At 43.2% G+C, this 19,693-nt stretch overlaps 1 long non-coding RNA gene across 1 annotated transcript in view; it reads right to left on the bottom strand.

Moving 5' to 3' along the window:
• LOC138720589 (uncharacterized) overlaps positions 1-19,693 on the bottom strand; it is a 230,367-nt gene that overhangs the window by 204,813 nt on the left and 5,861 nt on the right. Inside the window, exons 3-4 of the long non-coding RNA XR_011337430.1 lie at positions 18,344-18,460; positions 15,099-18,255 (exon numbers count right to left, since the gene is read on the bottom strand). This is a non-coding gene — a long non-coding RNA (uncharacterized lncRNA). The remainder of the gene's footprint in view (positions 1-15,098; positions 18,256-18,343; positions 18,461-19,693) is intronic.

Here is a 19,693-nt window from a genome sequence, read left to right as displayed (position 1 = left end):
AGACTGTAACTGAGACCTGTGACAAGTGGGTTATAAATTCTCTGCTTTCTTTTCCCTTGTGCCTCCCAGGGGGACTGTTTAAAACTCATGCCCAGAATCCAAGTCTGGTCGTGAAGAATCCATGACTCCCAAGGCTTTGTGAACCTCTAAGACTTCATTGTAGTTGGTACCATTTCATAGCAGCCCAGTAGTGCATCAGCCCATTTGTGGACTATACTGCGCCTTATCTGCCCTCCAAGAGGTAATTCTTCATCAGGCGTATTGCAGCAGGGGTTTAAAGACCTCTCCGACTGCACAGGATTAGCTAAACTACTGCCCACCACCTTTATGGGCCAGTTACACCCAGTGGAAGGAGTTCAGGCAGGAGTGATGTACCGAAGCTGTGATGCACCGAAGCTTTGAAAGCACAATGGTGTCTGGTACAGAAATATTTCATTTTAGGAATTAATACTGTTAGAGATGTGGGAGTTGCTAGGGGGCATGGGCAGAAATACTTCAGGCTGGGAAACTGAAAGTTCCAGCTGATGGCTGAAATGATCTTGTGAGATGTTTTGGAGACCAGGAGAGCAAAGGATATGGTGACTATGTAGGAACAAGGAATTAGATCAATACGTTCTCTCATCACAAGCAGCTTCATCTGGCATAAAAATATTATCAACAAAATAAAAGTGAGGCCTGTGGCTGGTGAATGCTGATCTTGGTCTTCACATTTCTGCTGTCCCTCTGCCCTTTTGTTCCTGCTTATGGGCACAGCAAGAGAAGTGTGGAAACAAATCAAGAATCGGTTGTACGCAGGAGGAGAAAAATCTCAGACAGCAGCTAAAGGGAAGCAGAACATATGTTTACTGTCATCTTCATCCCCACATTTTAAAAGCCACCTTACTTCCAAGGGGGAGAAAAATCCTTTTGCAAGTCTCTTGGAAGAGAGGAGAGCACCTCATCAGCTGGGTGCTGGCTCAGCTCTCAGTGGTGGTTTATTTTACTTCATCTGTACCACCACCCCCAGCATACTGATGGAGCCTGTGATTAATTCAGCTCTTTACTCGAGTTTAATGTTGTTCCACAGTCATTTTGTGGAAGTCATTTCTCTCCTGTGGCAGAAAGTGTCACATTTTGCATGCACAACTCTGGGCTGTTGTTTCAGATTGATGGCTCATACTGCCACTGCTCACAGGAGCATCTCTTCCACCTCCTACACCCTGCCACCAGGCAGGGGACAAGGAGATCCCCATTGTACAGAAGGGACAAGACCCCATCAGAGGGATGGGACTGACCCAGGCTGGTGCAGAGCTGCAAAGCAGCACAGCACCCTGAACCCAGACCATGCAAACCAGACCATAGCTTGAAAATACAAACCAACGTGCACATTGTTGCCCAGGGAGAGAGAGGGGAGCGAAAGAAGGAATGAAGAAGAGAGGTAATTAATTTTGCTTCTGACATTCTCATTTAAGCAGAAAGACAGCTACACGATCTCTTCATTCCACAATGAAACCTTATCAATAACCTTCTGTTTAGCCCACAGGGGTGATTTCTCCTACCCAAATTTAGTATGTTCATCTAGTTCATTTGCAGAACCAGCTTACTGGGAGACTGTAGGGTTGTTCATATTTGGAAACGGACCCTGCTGGAATTCATTACAGGCTGCAGAACAAGGAGCATTAAAACTCGACCATGCACAAACTATGTTCAAATAACAAACTGCAGGTCTAGAGCTCTTGTGTATAACACAACACTAGATACACATCCCAAAGGAAGGAGCACTTTTATGCCCTTAATTCCCTCACTGAGAATATAATAAACAAACCCTGTAGGTTTCTATCACTTAATTCTGTTTTGTTTCATTTTTTCTCAAAAAAAAGCCAAAGTTATCTGTGGAATTTATTACCACAGTGGTTCCTCAGGTCTGACGGCAGCACTGAGAAACAGAAGTGCACAGCCATAAATTGCTTTGAAAATAGGCAAGTATTAAATCAATGTGGAAAAAAAAAAGAACCACAACAATTTGTAATATTACATGCTAAATAAGGATCACCCTGTTCATTGCTACAAGCAAGCTGCCTTGGAGAACTTACTCCCATGAATGAAATAAGCCAATCTTTCCCAAATGTAGTCCATCTATGTTGTCTCCTGCATTCACCAAAGAGGATGAAGGTTTCACTTTTTAGACAAGTAGTTCTTACCTCATGGCCAGGATATTCTTGGCTCCTGGACAGTCCCACTTATCAGCTCCACAGCACAGTCAGTGCCACAGTCATGTCTGTGGGAGATCAGAGCAGCAAGTACCAGAAGCATTTAGCATCATCGGGATAAAACAAATTTTCACACTTGAAAATTTACCTTCAGTGATGCTTTCAGCTGGGGTACGGGCAACCAGGTCATCCAGTCATCTTTTGTTGTTGCAGGAAGATTTCTTTCTGACAGTTTGTTTTTTACAGGTTGAGATTGGATAGATAGTTGAAAGATTCTCAGAGAGAGTAAAGTTATAAAATTAAAACAAAACAAAAAGCCTTGAGGTGATAAATTAGTGAGAATATATGAGACAGAAAGAAAAAAATACTTAATGAATTGTTAGGGGACATGCTGGTTTTCAAAACATTCATGGCCACATGCTAACTGTGACATGCTACAGCCAACACATTTTCTTGTTATGAAAGTTTGACTTCATTTTCTCACCAGGAAGTTGTACAGTACTCTCATTAGAAAGGCTGTCACTGGGAAATAAAAGCTTCCTAATTAATATAAGTCAACAAAACAGACTACAGGGTAGTAGCAAAACCAGTAATATTTATACCTTTATTTCTGAAGCACCCTCTTTCATCTCATAATTATTTTTCTCATAATATTATTTTTATGGTTTCCAGGAATAAAACTCTACTTTATTCATTCTTTCAGAAAGGTAAAGCATGCTTGACTCGATACCATTAAATCTGCAACTATACATGCTTTCTTTCCCCTTAAAAAGCAATCACAGTGGCCAGATCCATAGCTCTGCTCCTGGCTTCATTTGCAGCCTTCATATTCCTGGGTCTTGTTATTCAGTCCATGACCTCTCCTTAATTTGTGTCTTGAAAAATAAGTTGGCAGCCACAGATAGTTAGAAGGTTTTTGTGTCTCACACAATGAAAGTTTGATAATTTGTCTTCTTTTTTGTTCAGTGGAAGGCAGGATTGCTACTAGGGAAAAGGAGGTTTTGCTTGTTATGTTCTTGATACGATTATTAAAAATCTTGGAGCATTAGTCTTACTATGTCGAATGAAAGCTAAGCAGGAATGTAAACCAGTAACTGAGATGAAAAAGAAACTACTGGTAATAAGAGGGTACATGATATGCTTCCTTGCACTCTTAGATGCTGTCAAGAGCATAACTAAACCTGCACCATATGGGTATACATGTTATGTACCACCCTAATTCTTGCTGCACAGGGCAATCTTTTGGTTTTGCTTCCTCCCTGCATTTTTCTTTCATCCCCAGGAATAAATCACCCAGAAACAAAGCTGTCTGCACAAACTCACTCATGCCACAAGTCACCAGTAACAAACCAGTTTCTGCTCTTCGCTTGCTCCTGCATTCCCTACCACTAGTACCAGTGTCCCCATCTCACCACACACTTTAAATCTGCGCTGCATCAGTGGAAATTTGCTTTAAAAGAAGGAGCCAACATGCCTTAATGGCCCTTTGAAGTCACCTGAGTTTTACATAAAGGAATTACACAACTTGGAGATTTTTTAACACAGCTGTGTTCTGAGCGATATTAGTGTACAATAGAACATTGCAGGGGCAGCAGATCCAGTTCCTGCATCAGGGATCAGGATAAATTTTTAAGTATCAGTGTGAAGGCACATTTTCCAGATTGTCTCCTCATCTGTCATAGCACTATAAATATTAACCTAATGTTGATTTAACAGCTATTTCTCATGTTTCTGCTCTGCAGAAGCAGCTTCCAGAACTGACGACAGAAAAGCTCAGAGTTTCTAAATTTCATATTACAGGGACTGAGTAAAATTTTTTCAACCTGGGATTTCCTAATTAACACTGATCCATAACACCTTGACTCTCCGAGAGCCCTGTGCTAGCTTCGGAACCTGAGGTATTAACGGGACTTGCATCATCTGCTGAGCTCCAGTGCTCTCAAGACACAGGGGAGCTGATTACAGACAACAGCTTGAGCATCACACTCAAGAGGACAATGTGGGCTATTTATCCTACCTGTTTTCTTTCCCGAGTTGTTTATCTTTTTTTCTTTTTTTTTTTTAATTTCCTTTTCTTCTTTTATTATGTAGATTTTTTTATATGCTTGAGGAAGGGGGAAAAACAGATATCGTACCTGTGGAGAATGTCATGTCAGCGCCCCAGATACTGTTTTCCCAGAACAAGAAAGGCAATGAGAAACTGTTACTATCCCCAGAAGGGAACCAGTATAACCTTCTGTCTAATACCTTCTGCTCTATAGCTATCACACTGTCCCTTGCAGCAGACAGACTGAACATTAGGGTTTCCTGAGTTCAAAGCTGAATTCCCAGTCTTCCTGGCCTCTGCCAGCAGGCACATCTGTCTTCATCTTCTTTCTCCAATGTGACCTGAAATTATTGAGAACTGCTAATATTCCAGCCTTCATGAAGAGATTTGCAAACCCGAGTCAACACACCTGCCTCCTGGTGTTGCAGGTTGATACAACCAGAATCAATTTTGCTTCCTAGTGTCCAAACGACCGAAACAAACATAAAAAGGCAAGAGTCAAGAAACTGGATAAAAAAAGACTTCACTTTGTATTGGCCAAGAAATCCTTAATACTTCATGTCATGCTTTAGAAAAATCACTTTAGCCTAAGACTCACTTAGTGATTACAGTCCCATTTTAGCCCAAGATACCAAGTGAAGCTCTGATGGAAGGTTTAGAAAAGGCCTTTTAGCCACAGACAGGGAGATCAATCTGTTTAGTCTTGAAAGGGAGAGGCAACTTGATTACACTGTCTTCACACGGGGAAGATAACAGGCACTTAAAAGGGACTCTTAATCTAGGAGAGAGGCTTAACAAAATGCTTGTGGCTAGAAGCTGTGAGTCCAGACTGGTTCCAATTAGAAACAACACGCTTTAAAAAAGATATTGGGGGTAAAAAAAAAAAGCCACCTATTTAAAGTGGTTGTGACCATTGGGGCACTCTACTTAGAGAGGACAGTCTCCATCCCAAGACTGGATGCTTTCTAGGAGGTGTCCCACAGTTGCACTTTAAGGAGCCTGAGAGGGAAACCCAGCTGCCCAGATGGAATTTATTGAAATCTCACCCAGTGGTTCCTTCTGGTCTTAGCTAAGCCATCAGAATAGTTCCACAAAAAAAAAAAGATGAAATAACCCTTCCCAGCAATGACAGTGCAGCGCTATTTTGATCCAAATCTACTTGGGCTTTAGTAGAATTCAGGCCTTGAACCACTATCAAAACTATCATTGAAATGAAGAGACCATCAGAAACAGCAAGTCCAGTACCTTTTTCACTGCACTGATGCCTTACCCCAGCTGGGTCTCGCCTGCTGTCATCATTTTAGCCTGGAGAAGAGGAGGCTGAGGGGAGACCTCATTGCTCTCTACAACTACCTGAAAGGAGGTTGTGGACAGCAGGGTGCTGGCCTCTTCTCCCAAGTGACAGGGGACAGGACAAGAGGGAATGGCCTCAAGCTCCGCCAGGGGAAGTTTAGGCTGGACATTAGGAAAAAATTCTTCATAGAAAGGGTCATTGGGCACTGGAACAGGCTGCCCACGGAGGGGGTTGAGTAACCTTCCCTGGAGGTGTTTAAGGGACGGGTGGACGAGGTGCTAAGGGGCATGGTTTAGTGTTTGATAGGAATGGTTGGACTCGATGATCCAGTGGGTCTCTTCCAACCTGGTTATTCTATGATTCTATGATTTCATATGTATATTTGAACTGGAACAGAAGCTGCCTTGTGTAGGAAAGCAATACATTTACCGGCATCTATAGTACAACCATTCATAATACTCTCCTACACCCACCATTCCATAGGTAGAAAAAGCAAAAGCAGGTTGGCTAGAAACACACACGATGGACAGACCTACGTCTCACTACTGGCCCTCCCCACCCCAGTGTCTGTCATTACTCAGCATATGGAGAGATGCTACCATCATTTACAAGGCTAAAATTGTAGGTGATGCAAAAGTGGTTCAACAGGAATGAACAGGACTGCATGGCTGTTTCTCCTGGCACATTTGTATCCAGCTTCTGCATATCAAAAAGAAAATAATACCATGAATTCCCAGAAAACTGAAATGTCTTTCTCCAAGAATATAAATGTCATGAGGACATATAATACAACTAACTCCCTCTCTGCAAGGGTTTCAAAGGAAATGGTTTGCTCACTGACCAGTACCAGACACGATTAGTGATTCTGAAGTACAATTCTGTTTGATTTATTTATCAAAGCTGATATTTTCAAAGGAGTTTAAAGGAAGCATGGTCATCTGGTAGGGGAGGGAGGGAGATACTGCAGCACAAAAAGATCTTATCTAGAATAGCCTTTTCATAAAGTTGAAGTTCCATGAAAGACTTCTTTGTGAAGATCCCAAAAGCTCTCAGTGAAACCGTTGCACACTTCCCTATGCAACACTTAGCTGGGAGCACCGAACACACAGGTGCAGAGGGGTTTGTATGTACACGAAACCCCCCGCAAGCAATGCAGAAGACTTAATTCGTTGAGCACTTGCCTGTGATTTTAACCTGGCAGTCCTTCCTTGCTTGCTCCTCTGTCATTTCAGGAGAGAACACATATCTATGTTGGGGGGAAAATACTTTAAATATGAAACCATAGCCTGGAAAAGACAAAGAAAAATTTTACAACTCAGATAGTTTCGAACTGGCATATGCACTGTCAAACACATTTTCATAGGAGTTTGTAAAGAAGAGGAAAGGTGCTACACCAGCCACCAGCAGCAAGTAAGGTGGACCTGCCTGCTCTGCCCATGCCGGCTGGTGCTTGGTCCTTGCACTGGAGCCCCATTCTTCTTCTTAGCTGCAGTGAACTTCACCAACATAGCTGCAGCTCCTAAAATTAGCATTGGATGAAGTCTACTCTATTCTGAACGATTTGCTGCCCTCTATAGTCCAGAGCTTTATGAAATTCCCGGCAGGAACATTACGGCTTTTAACTGAATACCTCCAGCAACCCTTAGAAGTGTGGGCATAGGACAGCACAACAAAAAGGCAGTGGATGACAGGTCCAACAGGGCACACAACAAAGTCACCCTGACAAGTGCATGTCATCACTGGACGGTGTCACCTCCATGGTTTCCCATCACCAAGGAAGCACTCCCAGAGAGCCAATCATCAAACTTCACAGGAACCACCTTGCAGTTAAAAAGAGGACAAACAGGGCTTGGGGCAATACCCATAAGCCTGGCTTGCTGCTCATGTTTCTAGAGGCTCTGCTATGTCTGTAAGCTATAGGAATTCAAAGCTAGAATAGAAATCTGAAGTGTCTGTGTGAATCTGGAAAAAAAACAACCCACAACAACCTGAGCAGAGACTCCCCAGAGAGGCACAACTCTTTCACATACTTTAATGCATCTACAGATATGACATTTCTTTTGTCAAGCTCGAGCTGCTTGCCTGCTGCTTTCCTCTCCGGTGAGTTAACCGGAAAAAGGGATCGCAGCCCATCAGACAGGCTATGTGGAAAACCACTGAGCCCAGGGGGGCTGAGGAGAGACGAGGTTTGGAGACCAGAGGGGCTGAGCTCCAGGTTCCCTCAAGCCAATGCAGGCACGACACCCTAATAAATGTCTAGCAATGAGTTCAAAAGATCAAGGACCTCTTCACCTCCAATGGCACACGGCTCCAGTACTTAGGTTATTCATGAAAGAGAATATACCTCAAAACAAACTAAAGTTTCTATTTTTACAGCCCCACTATCCTGAAGCAATTTTCCCCCTTCCCTCTCGACCCACCGCCTTTATTAAAACTAACCACAAAGCTTCCAATAGGGAAATAAAGCTATTTCACTGCAAACCAATGAAGTTTGCAGCCAGTTTTCCCCCCAAAGAAAACAGTTTCTGCTTTTCAAGCCTTCCCCAATTACATTCACACAACAAATTTCTCAAGGTGACAGGTGCTCTGGGTTTAATGTAACCTAAATAAACTCGGCAGGTAGATGTAGCCCTCCAGTGGTGAAGAAAAAGACACACAGCTACACATTTTTTCTATGTGTTCCTAGGAGACTGTATTATCATAATGGGCAATAATTGCTTTGTCTTCCTCTTAGAATCATAGAATCATAGAATCACCAGGTTGGAAAAGACCCACCAGATCATCAAGTCCAACCATTCCTATCAAATACTAAACCAAGTCCCTCAGCACCTCATCCACCTGTCCCTTAAACACCTCCAAGGAAGGTGACTCAACCACTTCCCTGGGCAGCCTCTGACAGTGCCCAATTACCCTTTCTGTGAAAATTCTTTTCCTAATGTTCAGTCTGAACCTCCCCTGGTGGAGCTTGAGGCCATTCCCTCTTGTCCTGTCCCCTGTCACTTGGGAGAAGAGGCCAGCACCCTGCTGTCCACAACCTCCTTTCAGGTAGTTGTAGAGAGCAATGAGGTCTCCCCTCAGCCTCCTCTTCTCCAGGCTAAACAACCCCAGCTCTCTCAGCTGTTCCTCATAAGGCCTCTCTCTCCTGATGGCATTTGGGGTGCCAGTGCACAGGAGATGTCAAATTCAGGCTCATATCTAAGTGCATATCTGGGTTCCATCCCACAAGCTCCATGGCTCAGGGGCTAAGGACAGACAGCAGTAAGCACAAAGCTGCTCCATGTGAAGCTTTCGGAGGAGCAAGGCTTCTCCACACACAACCTCATCTGATCCAGAAGGATGTCTATCTGCCAAGGAGCCCCTCAAACCAAATGGAGGATGTGCCATACCTTAGCAATCAGGGCACCCCTCAACCCTAATTCAGTCCCAGTCCTGCCTGCTCAGCCTCTTGGCATTCAGATAAGATCCAATCTACCAAACTTTGAGCTTCTCGGTGCTCAGTCCTGAGCCCTAGAAAACATCCTTGCCATTTTACCATAATTACTATCGGGGTGTCATCAGCTTAGCATTGAACTAGAGCAAATATTGATGCTCAGACAACAGACCTGAGAGATCTTGGTCATCCAGGGCCATTTCCCCAATGTATGGACCAGTTCTAACCTGTACATCGTAGGCATTATTTGCTGCTACTTCAGCTCTTTCAAGAAAAGGAGGAGGAGCAGGTCACAGGCCCAGAAGAGAACTTCATTCAGTCTTTGTGGCTATGGTCACTACTGTTTCACTTGATGTGAGCACCTGGGAAGAGCCCGGGTCATAGAATCATAGAATAACCAGGTTGGAAGAGACCCACCGGATCATCGAGTCCAACCATTCCTAGCATGTTCCCATTCTTCTTGACATCAGATCATGATGAGGGTCTCTTATTCATAAGTCAAGCAGCTCCTTTCGTTTTGTTGTGCTCATGTCAGACCTCTGCAGCACTACGCAATTAACACATACCATAATGCATCTTCAGAGAGCAAAAGAAAAAGAATTTACACCAAACTAGTGAGTTTTGGATACAAATTGGGTTCAATTGCTAAGGAAAAATTCAAAATGATATTGCAAAACAGGTCTGAGAGAGTCTTGGTTTGAGGCTGCCTGTCCATGGAAAACAGGGTCCTTTGAAACCCAACCCAGACAGCACCTACCACTGCACTCACGCTTTAACTTATGTCAACAGCTCTCCGTATTTGTACACACAGCTATACTACATCAATTTTCCAGCAATCATTCAACATAGCAGTGCCATCTTGAGGCAAACAGCCTGCTCTGCACTCCTCTGCTGGAGGTAAGGAGGGACCAGCCAGGGAGCAAGGACAAGGTGTGCTGCAGGGCTGACTCAAGTCCCCAGAAGTATCAGCATTTATCTTATTGTTTCCCCACATTAGCTGCAGCTTGCACTCACTTTCCAGCTGATCCACAGCCTTGAGAACTGCAAATGGCAGATCTATTGGGCTTTTTTTATCCTTGTGACATTGATTCTTTCACCTAAATTAGAACCAGAGTAGACACTGCCAAGCCTGTCCCTCAGCCCCTGGGCACTCTCTTGCTCAGACTCATGTACCAAGACACAGATTACCAGGTAATACAACCACATATGAAAAGTAACTCCTTAGCAGCACAGTGTAAGTGTCATGCAAGCTGAGACCTTCCACCTCTTCCAGCCCCATTTTTTTTCTCCCAGTTCGGACAGTCCCCAAAATGCCTTTCAATTCCCAGTAGATTTTGTTCTGTAGCCCAGGTATCTGAACAGCAATGGGAGCTGGTGTCTGGCTCTCCTCCATAGCAGACATATCTTCACCTCAGCTATCTGCATATGGACCCATGCCCCCAAAGGGCAGCGAGATGGCCATCAGCCTTGGCCACAAAATTTTTCAGAAAAATAGCTATTTACGCTAATGCTGTAAGCAAGGCACCCATCTCATTAGGATCATCAGTAACGGTGCTCTGATTCCACAATGCAAAGACTACAGATGTCAGGGTGTATCGTCCTCTTGACCTGGCTGTGCAGGACTTGGATTAATACACATAGGATGTGTAAACCCTTGTGGCACCATCACGATGGGTGTATTCATGCAGTCCCACCCTGTGGGTCCATGCATCTTCTAAATCCCAAGTGTTGTCTTCGGAGGGCGTTGCCTTCGGAGGCGTGGCGACCTGGTTCAGGAACGGCACGGTGACCAAACCCAGGCCACTCGGTCCATGAGCTCACAAACACCAATGTGGTGGATGGCAAATGGCGTTTATTGATACGTAACACAGCCTTATATAGCCTGGGCTTACGACGTCACTTCCGTCCGCTTACATCATGAACTAATACGCAATTGGCTACCTGGAGGGGGTCCTACCTTTCCGTACATCGCGAGATCTTCCGACCGCCAGGCCTTAGCTACCCACACCCAAGGCTTCCTTGGATGACATTACCTGGTGCTGCAATGGTCCTGAGTCTGAAAAGATAACATGGGAGAGAAATATCAGCTCCTCACTACAAACAGGAGGTCCCAGTACCTTACAGGGAGAAAGAGCTTGACCTTCCCAGCCATCTTTCCTCTTCTCTGACAGCAGAAGCTACACACAACCCTTCTTGCTGCAAAATAGCAACAATTTCCACTAAGCAGTTTGCTCAGGGAGAGCTACCTCCCACCTGTAAGGGCTGCAATTTGGCACCACTCAGTTCAGCTGGGGATAATTTACTGTCCGGGGCACATCAGCCTGCAGGCAGTGAGGCAGCGTAGACTGTCCCATTGTGCTAGAAAAGCCAGGAGGCTGCAATGCTCTGCAGCCCACTTCAGCCAGAAGCTCAAAGCATTGCCTAAGTCTGGCAAACAATGTGGCTTATCTTAGGGCCTGAATTAATTAAGCTCTGAAACGTGCAGAGTTGGGGATATGAAGGTGAACTACAGATTTCATCTGGATTCCCTGGGTCCTGTGCTGGCTCCTCTGTGAGTCTGAGCTGGCAGTGTCAAGGTAGGGCAGCCCAGCAGCTGCTTCAATTCAAACTGGCTGCAAGTAGCCATAAAGAGAAAAAAATTAAAAACAGCTGAAGACAAAGCAAATCCATGGTGGTCTCCCCAATATGCTCTTATCACCTCTTTAACAGCAGACAAATTGGGAAAGAGGACCCTGTCTTCAGTCTGCAGCAGCATTCACCTTGAGGCAGGATGATTCCCACAGCTTTGAAAACATCCGCGGTGGGAAAGTATTTGCATGGGTTAAGTAAAATAGTCTGGATGTGCTGGAATATTGGAAGCTGCTGCACTAGCTTTTATTTCATAGAATCATAGAATCACCAGGTTGGAAAAGACCCACTGGATTACCAAATCCAACCATTCCTATCGATCACTAAACTGTGCCCCTCAGCACCTCAAAAATTTCCACGCTAAAGCAGTTTTCTCCAAGACTGGACCAAGCCCAAGGCTCAGCATCTCCTACTAGTGGTGGTGTCCTCAGAGGTAGATGTGCCACCTAGGAGCTAGGAGGAATTTTGCACATCAGAATACATCTCTCCGTGCCAGGGATGTGCTACCAGAGAGACCTTTGGCCATTCACAAGTCATATGGGGAGCAAACAGGACAAACCTGCAGACACACGGCCTACCTCTTTTAAGAAGCCGATTCCTCTAAGTCATGGACACACCTCTACACAGATCCAGGTATAAGTTTTTAGTTAAAAACAAGAGGGGTTCAGAAATGGGTAAAGGGCTGTGTCTGATAAAGAACATCTCAGGATTTGGGTGGTGGCTGCTTAATCCTGACAACATCGCATTCAAACAAGAGGACTCAGGATCAGTGGTTTCAGAGATATCCTCAGGTTGACCATGTGCAGCTACTCTTTCCTAATGCAGCCCTATCAGAGGAGGTGGCTGATTTAATGCTGCACCTGCAGCAGCTGGTTGCAGTTCTCAGGTCTCTGAAACTCCTGGGCCTGCAGCCCCCAAATGGTACCTGAGCCCTGGCGGGAGGTGGGTGCTGAAGGACCTGACCCCAGAAGATGTTTTCCTGTGGCTGCTTCAAGAGCTTCCTGGCAAAGGGGAGAACTTCATCTGTTTATAAATATTTACCCTTTTCAATAACCCTTTAATATTTTCAGGGTTTTGTTTCTGTTTCTTCAGGGAAAAGAGTCTTAAAGAAAAGCCTTGATGATGAAGGAGACCGTGATCGTCCCATTATAATTAGAATTTGTAGTAAAAATTCCCATTTTCCAGAACTGCTCTAATAGCTGCCTATTTCATCTTTGACCTTGCAGACTCTGCAAGGTGCCCTACAGAACATCAATAGAAAAATACAGACTTTTATATAAAGTAAATAAACAAGGAAGAGGGTCTTGCAAGCCCGTAGGCAAGTTGGAATGCAAATTATGGTATCAGGGCAGGACAAGTGAATGCCAGAGTTTACATGGCATCCAAAAAAGTTGTCCCAGCTTTGCACATCAAACACGGGACATGAGTTCACCCCAGGGGCCAGATTCATCCCCAGGATACAGGTCCCTCAAAGAATCTGTGGGTTTTAAATTTTTCATGGGATGGATGGTGTTAGAAACCTTTATTTGGTAACTTTACATGTTAACTGGTTAACCAATCAGCAGATATTCAATGAGAGTCCATGGGGTTCAATAGAAATAGATCTTTATTAATAACATGCACATCATATATATATTTAAAATACATATACATTTTTCTACTGTTCACTTTAGAAAACAATTTCATAAAAACCTTTAATCAGGTCCCAAGTAATTTTAAACATTAAAAAGCCATTTTTTATTACAGAACCGGTAGGTATTATTCCAATTAAGTGGTGTATAATCACCATGTATTTAACGTAATGCAGGCTCATGCATTTCAATAGAAATAGGTGTTCCCTTTTCTGTTTTGTTAATCGCGTCAAATATATGATGATATACTTGACAACACCTGCCACAGTTCTTATATGCAATTGTGATTCCCTGCTGAGAGCGCGCTGTACAGATGGCGTTTAAAAGCTGGAGACAATTTTTTTACAACTTTCTGAGTTCCTGTGAGGGGCGCCTGGCGTTGTAGGTAACCCAGAACCCAGGTATGACAGAAACCAGAAAAACAGAATTTCACTAATGGCATAGAGGAAAGCAATTTAAAAAAAAAGAAGAGTAGAGTGAATTGCTGTATCCCCTCTGTTGTCATTGCAAACTGAGGTCAGAGGCATGTTTCCTAAAGCCCTGCCAAATACCGAACCGGATCTGTATAGGTTGCGCAGAGTTACCAACAATACATGGTTTGCAGATTTACAGGACATATACAAAGGCTCATATGAAGATGGGACTTTAAGGCACGATAGTCCATATACTCAACACATTCATTGAAAACAAAAGTTCAATTTACAGTGCAATATAAATGTTCAAGAACTGAAGCGGCAGCTCGATAATCACTTTCACTGATAATTAGGCGATTGAGGAGCACTTCTGCGGCGCACAGCAGCCCAGCCCTGCTTTCGCTCATACACATGCTGAGCATCAAGCACACAAGGAGCCTCTCTGACTTTGGCGAGACGATCTGTGCAAAGTTCTGTGATGACTGAAGTGTTTAGAGGATCAGGGCCCTAATAGTTTTGAGTGTCTGCACCAGGTCATTCCAGCAGGTTGCCTTGCGGCGTGTGCACCCCTCTGGCCTTCAGCCTCAGCACCAGAAGGTGACTCCATGTACTCATCCACACACCCAACCTGTGCCTCCCACAGAGCCACCTCTGCCCCTCTTGCAGCCAGGGTCAGGCACAGCATTTACAGCCAGGTAAGGAAAAGCGGCACAAAGACAATTTAACTCATTGGAACACTAATTACAGTCCAGTGTGCTGCCATTTCGAGACAAAAAGTGAATTGTCCTAAGCCAGTCATTTTCAAAATCATTACCGAGTCTGTCCTTGTCACCCAGCTCATCTGTATTCTCTCTGATGAATATACTATCTCCAAGGCAACTGAGTCAAAGGGAAGGACTTTCTTTACATCCAGTGCAAACATAGCCCATATGTGGGAGTTCCTACTGCAGTCATAATAGAATATATATATATGTATATATATATAAAAATCTGTCACTGAAAGCTGACCACCTACAGACAGATTCACACATCAGAAGCCAGAAGAGCTGAATTGTAGCTACAAATCCAAAAAAGAAAAATCACTGCATGTAGCAGTATTGAAATACTGGTACCCCGTAACTTGGTAACTAAATGTCAAAATCAATATATAATTCAAAAACTGTCAAATTAAGTATTTCAGGAGCCACTTGCACTGTTATTGCACCTTTGTACTTCTTTATTACCCCATAAACTATGGATTCTAAGCACTGAAGTAGAACGTTTCAGACCCATTTTTTCAACAGCACAAATCACTGTGCAAACTGAAAGGCAGTAAAAAATTCAGCAGAATTAAAATATTTAGAGTTGTGGACTTCTGATTCAATTTGCTGTCAAAAAGTCAATCCTAAAAGCCAATTTGTTTCCTAGAAAGAAGTAATTATTTTTAACAGCTCCTAGAGTAGGCAGAAATAGAAAAAAAATGAGACTATATTTTTTGTTCAAGAAAACAAAACATGGAAAAACATGTGTAAAATATCATCTTCTTTCACAGGTATCCCAAAGAATTTTGTTATCTGATCCAGTTATCATAACACTTTATCAGAGGAGCTTTCAATAGGCAAGAGAGTATCTGTCTCTTCCAGTAGTTAAGGTTAAGTTACTCTTCAAAGATGGATCTGACAGGGGCAATGGTTGTTTTCAGGGAAATTTGAAGGGAAGTTTTTTCATTCTATTCAAACATTATTATTTTCACGTTAAAAGTTTTGGGTTTTCAGACCAGAAACATCCTCTGAATATAACAAGGTAGCTCCACGGAAGAGGGAAAAAAAGCATTTTAGCATTTCAAGTAGCTGCTAGATCACCATGAATTCAGGCAAAAAAAGGACATGAAGACAAAAAACGCATATATCAGATAAATTCAGTGTGGAAAATTACGTAGCTTGAAAAATCAGAAGACAGAAGTAATTTTTCCTTCCCACACAGCAGTCTTCAATATCCCTACCCCAGCCCCTCACTTCATATGAGGCACGTAAGATGCCAGCAGAGGCTAGAGAGCATTTTGGGGGATAACGGCACCTCTCACAACAATCATCACATCAGCCACCCGCATCCCACCGAGCGGACAGGTCTCGCTGCCAGCTTTTACGGGTGGAATTAGGGCTGTTCCACACACCTGATAATTATCCTGGCCTTTCTCAGCCAGTCCCTGATGAGAAGGACACAGCGACTTCTAGCTGGAGATTTCTTAAAGTAAGCCAAATGTAAGCTTAATCATTCACATTATATTGGGCTGGTGCGAGCCAGGGACAGCAGGAATATAAACACACAGAGCCAAGTAGCTCTGACACTAAATTACCCTCACAAAGGGTTTAAAATCAACCTTTTGTGAGAGACAAGTAAATATGTTTTGTCTCAAAATAAAAACAAAAACCTGAGCATTCATCATGACTAATAGCACCTCCCAAACAACACTGCCCTGTTTTTCCAGCCTTCCCACAATATTTGTGCTGTTTATGTTCTCCAGTTTGCAGGTTATCCTTGTTTTGAATTAGACTGTTGAATTTTTTTTTTCTCATTTAAAAAAATATCTGGATTTCCCTGTTTCCTTCTGTCTCCTAAATCTGTACTGACTTCTAAGTAGTGATATCAGAGTAAACTTTGCTCTTCTCACCTCCTGCTTTTGCCTTTCTGTCTTTTCTCCTGCACTAACATGTGCCTGACAGCAGCAACACACACAACTAGGATGCTCTAAGCAGGGTTATGGGAGGAATCCTAGATGAAGTACATCCCTGGCAAGCAATGGTATTTGTTCGTATTCTATAATGCTTCAGAAATAGCATCATCTGCATGAGCAAAGCCTTTCAAAATAAAAAAAAATAGGTTATTAGATACATAACTGCCTCCAGCTGAGCGTGCACTATTATTTACTTTGCTTTAAAGCGGTGATAGCCAGCGAGGCAAAGCTGGTTTCTTCACTGCAAGCCAACAGACCTGTAGGATTTTGACAGGCTTTGGGTCATCACATCTATTTGTTCAGCAATTCTGGGATGAGAGTAACCCGCAGGTGAACTGCAGGCATCTCAGTAACGGATAGTTTACAGGCTCGTTAATCACATTTCCCTAGGTTATAGTGCAATCTTTGCTTTTGACCCCATTGCTGGAGCATCATCTTTCCCTTACGTTACTCTTTGGTATTTTCATGACATAGCTTTGGCAGCTATAAAACTTTCCACTTGTAGACATCAATTTGCTGAACACCTCTCATGCCATAGCTTGTGAAATATATATTTACATATTCTAAGGTTAATTCCCAGATTGAAATTAGACATTTTACTTAACCTGAAACACTATTACTAATGCTGAGTAGTTTTATCAGGAGAACCTCTGAGGTTTTACTAGCATCTGTCAGATACATTCAGTCTCTATCTGTGAGAGTTATCATTGTTTTTCTGCCTTTTATATTCCACATAAAAAGAAATTACTGTCTATTCCCTGGCACCAACTGGAACCTCTAGCCAAGCAGCAAATTAGCATGCAAAAAAAGTATCAGGGAAACAGCTAAGGAAAGAATCAAATTAAGTTAAGAAAACACTGATCATGGGCTGAAGAAACAATCTTTCCTGTGAGTCTTTCTGGTTTGTATTAAAATAGCAAAGTAGATACCAGCTAAGAGATAATATAAGCAAAAGGTGAATGCAGTTATTTAAAAAAAAAAAAAACAAACTTGAAAATCTCAGTACAGAGTGTTTTGTAAGTAGCAAGTAAGTTAAGTCTCTGAAAATTCTAAGCAAAAGACTGTTTCCTTTGGCACTGACTCCTTCATGGTCAAAGCATTTCTCAAAGATACTTTCTATCTGTACATTTACAGTAGATAACTTGCCTTTTACTCCTCTCTCTTAGACTACTCCACTGCTTTGGGCTCTTCCCTTCTATCAGGGATGGCATAATTTAACTATAAAGTAATTTTGAATGTTTGTATTTACACACAGATAACTTAAATGCAGCTTTGTTTCTACAGAAGACGTTGCACACAGTCTCTGCAGATAAGGACCTTCGTATCGCACCAGCTCTGTGTGTATGTCAAGGTACTTCATAACCAGGGAGTTAACAGCGGGGACTGCAGAGCATTATTCAAAGTACCTCCCACTAAGCTCTGAACACATCCACCTTTGATCACGAGTATATCTGCAATTAGTGCCTCATCTTATCATCTCAATAAGCAGTTCAAGCATTCAGAAACAAACATCAGTGGGTCTAACAGCTACTTTAATTCATTTTATAAATAAGCAATTGAGAATTTTGCTCCAAGTGGCTGCTTGTGTAGCCCATTCCGTAAACGGCGGCATTCTCTGCAGAGTAAGGCACGATGCGATACGAATGCAGCTCTTCATAATAGAGCGACTGGGAACAGCACTCCTGTACCATAAACTTCAGCCGTTTTCGTGCATCAGAGTAAGCAGTCCTATAACACGGAGCCTCCTTAAAGTATTCATAGCTCTCCCTCTCTGTCTCTAGGTGAATCTTCCTCAACAGATTGTTAATTAATACAGACCTACGGAGATAGGCTTCAGGGTCATCCAGGAATCGGAGTTTCTGGAGAGAAAGTTTTAGAATACAAGTCCGGTCCTCAGGTAGTATCAGGTGCTGGGGAGTAAAAAGCAAGTGAAAGGGTCTTTAGCATCAAGGAATAAAAACAAGGAATGATGGAGTCTGGAATGAGAGAGCTACTTACTTTTGGACAATACTCATGGTAATCTTGATGTAAATGTTCTTCTTCTGCATATTTTCTCTTAAAGTAGGCTACTTTCGACGTCGTTAATGTCTTGGGTAGGCCCCGATCAGATCAGCTCTGCACAAAACAAGAGGAAAAAGAAGCTCGGTAATGTTTGCTGCCATGGTGGCTGTAACATCATGATCTGGGGTGTGGAGGGGAACGAAGGGTCCAGAGGTGAGATGCAGCCAGGACATTCAATCTCAACCTGCAGCCCACAACCCACTGGAAAAATAATAGAGGCTGGCAAACGTGAAGGCATTTCTGAGCAGCCACCTGTAGGTTTGCGAGCTCTTCTGCAGAGTGACAACTGCAGCACTGGACACACACTGCCACTGCTGGGCAGGGTTTCCAGGTCCTACAACCCAGCAGGGTATCCCACAGCCAAGCAGAGCAGGGCAAGAGAGATTCCCAAGCTGGGAAGGTATCTGTGCACTACAAGAGGGACCAGGATGGGGCCACCCATCTGCAGAACTGGGACCCTTGTGCCACACTCGGTGGAGGGACTGGACAAGGGATGGGTTTTATTTTCCGCATACCATGCACAGAGCTCAGTGCTTTCCCTGGAAAATAAATACAAAGCATATGCACTAGATGGTAGCATCGTCCCGGAGAAACAGGAGAAACCCAGCTCAGTGGGAGGATAATGGAGCTGGTTTGGTTTCTGCGTTGTTTCAGTTTTTCAGAGCACAGAGAATGAGACTCAGCCTTTGGGCTAAGAGAAGGGACTATTGAGCTTTTGTCCTGTGACAAGAGGTCTGCTCCCCAAGAGCAGAAACCTACAAATGACAGGGCTTTCCGCACACCAGCAGCTGAGGCTGGCTGGTTGGTCCAAGCTCACCTATCTCTGTGGAGAGGTGACATGGTGCTAATTCAGCATCTTAATGAGATCTGTATCTTCAGTGGTATTCAATGTGGTGAAGACTGGGTTTCTGTGAAAGCCAGAATTGAGTTTTGCTTTCCGATTCACTAGACAACACAAGGAGGCAAGTGCATTTGCAGGTGGCAGCATCATCTCCCAAACCTCCTCTTTTGTAAGAAATTTCTGTTCTTTGCTTTTAAATGTACTATTCTTAAAAAAAAACCAAAAAACAAAAAAAAACAAAAAAACCCCCAAAAAACCCAAAAAAAACCCCAAACAAACAAACCAAAACCTTCTTATGCTGACATTTAAAGGCAGTCTAGTCAAAGGAAGTATTCAAGGCCATTTTTTAAAATAACTCAAAATCAGGTCCTATGGGGTATGTTTTCTTCCCCAAATTGAGATCTCCTTATGGGGACATTTGAAACCCAGGCTTTCTGATTGATTAA

The sequence above is a fragment of the Phaenicophaeus curvirostris genome, chromosome 5 (assembly GCF_032191515.1).
Source record: "Phaenicophaeus curvirostris isolate KB17595 chromosome 5, BPBGC_Pcur_1.0, whole genome shotgun sequence".
Lineage (NCBI taxonomy): Eukaryota > Metazoa > Chordata > Aves > Cuculiformes > Cuculidae > Phaenicophaeus > Phaenicophaeus curvirostris.
The sequence above is the reverse complement of the archived record's forward strand: the minus strand, read 5'-3'. Positions and strand labels throughout refer to the sequence as shown.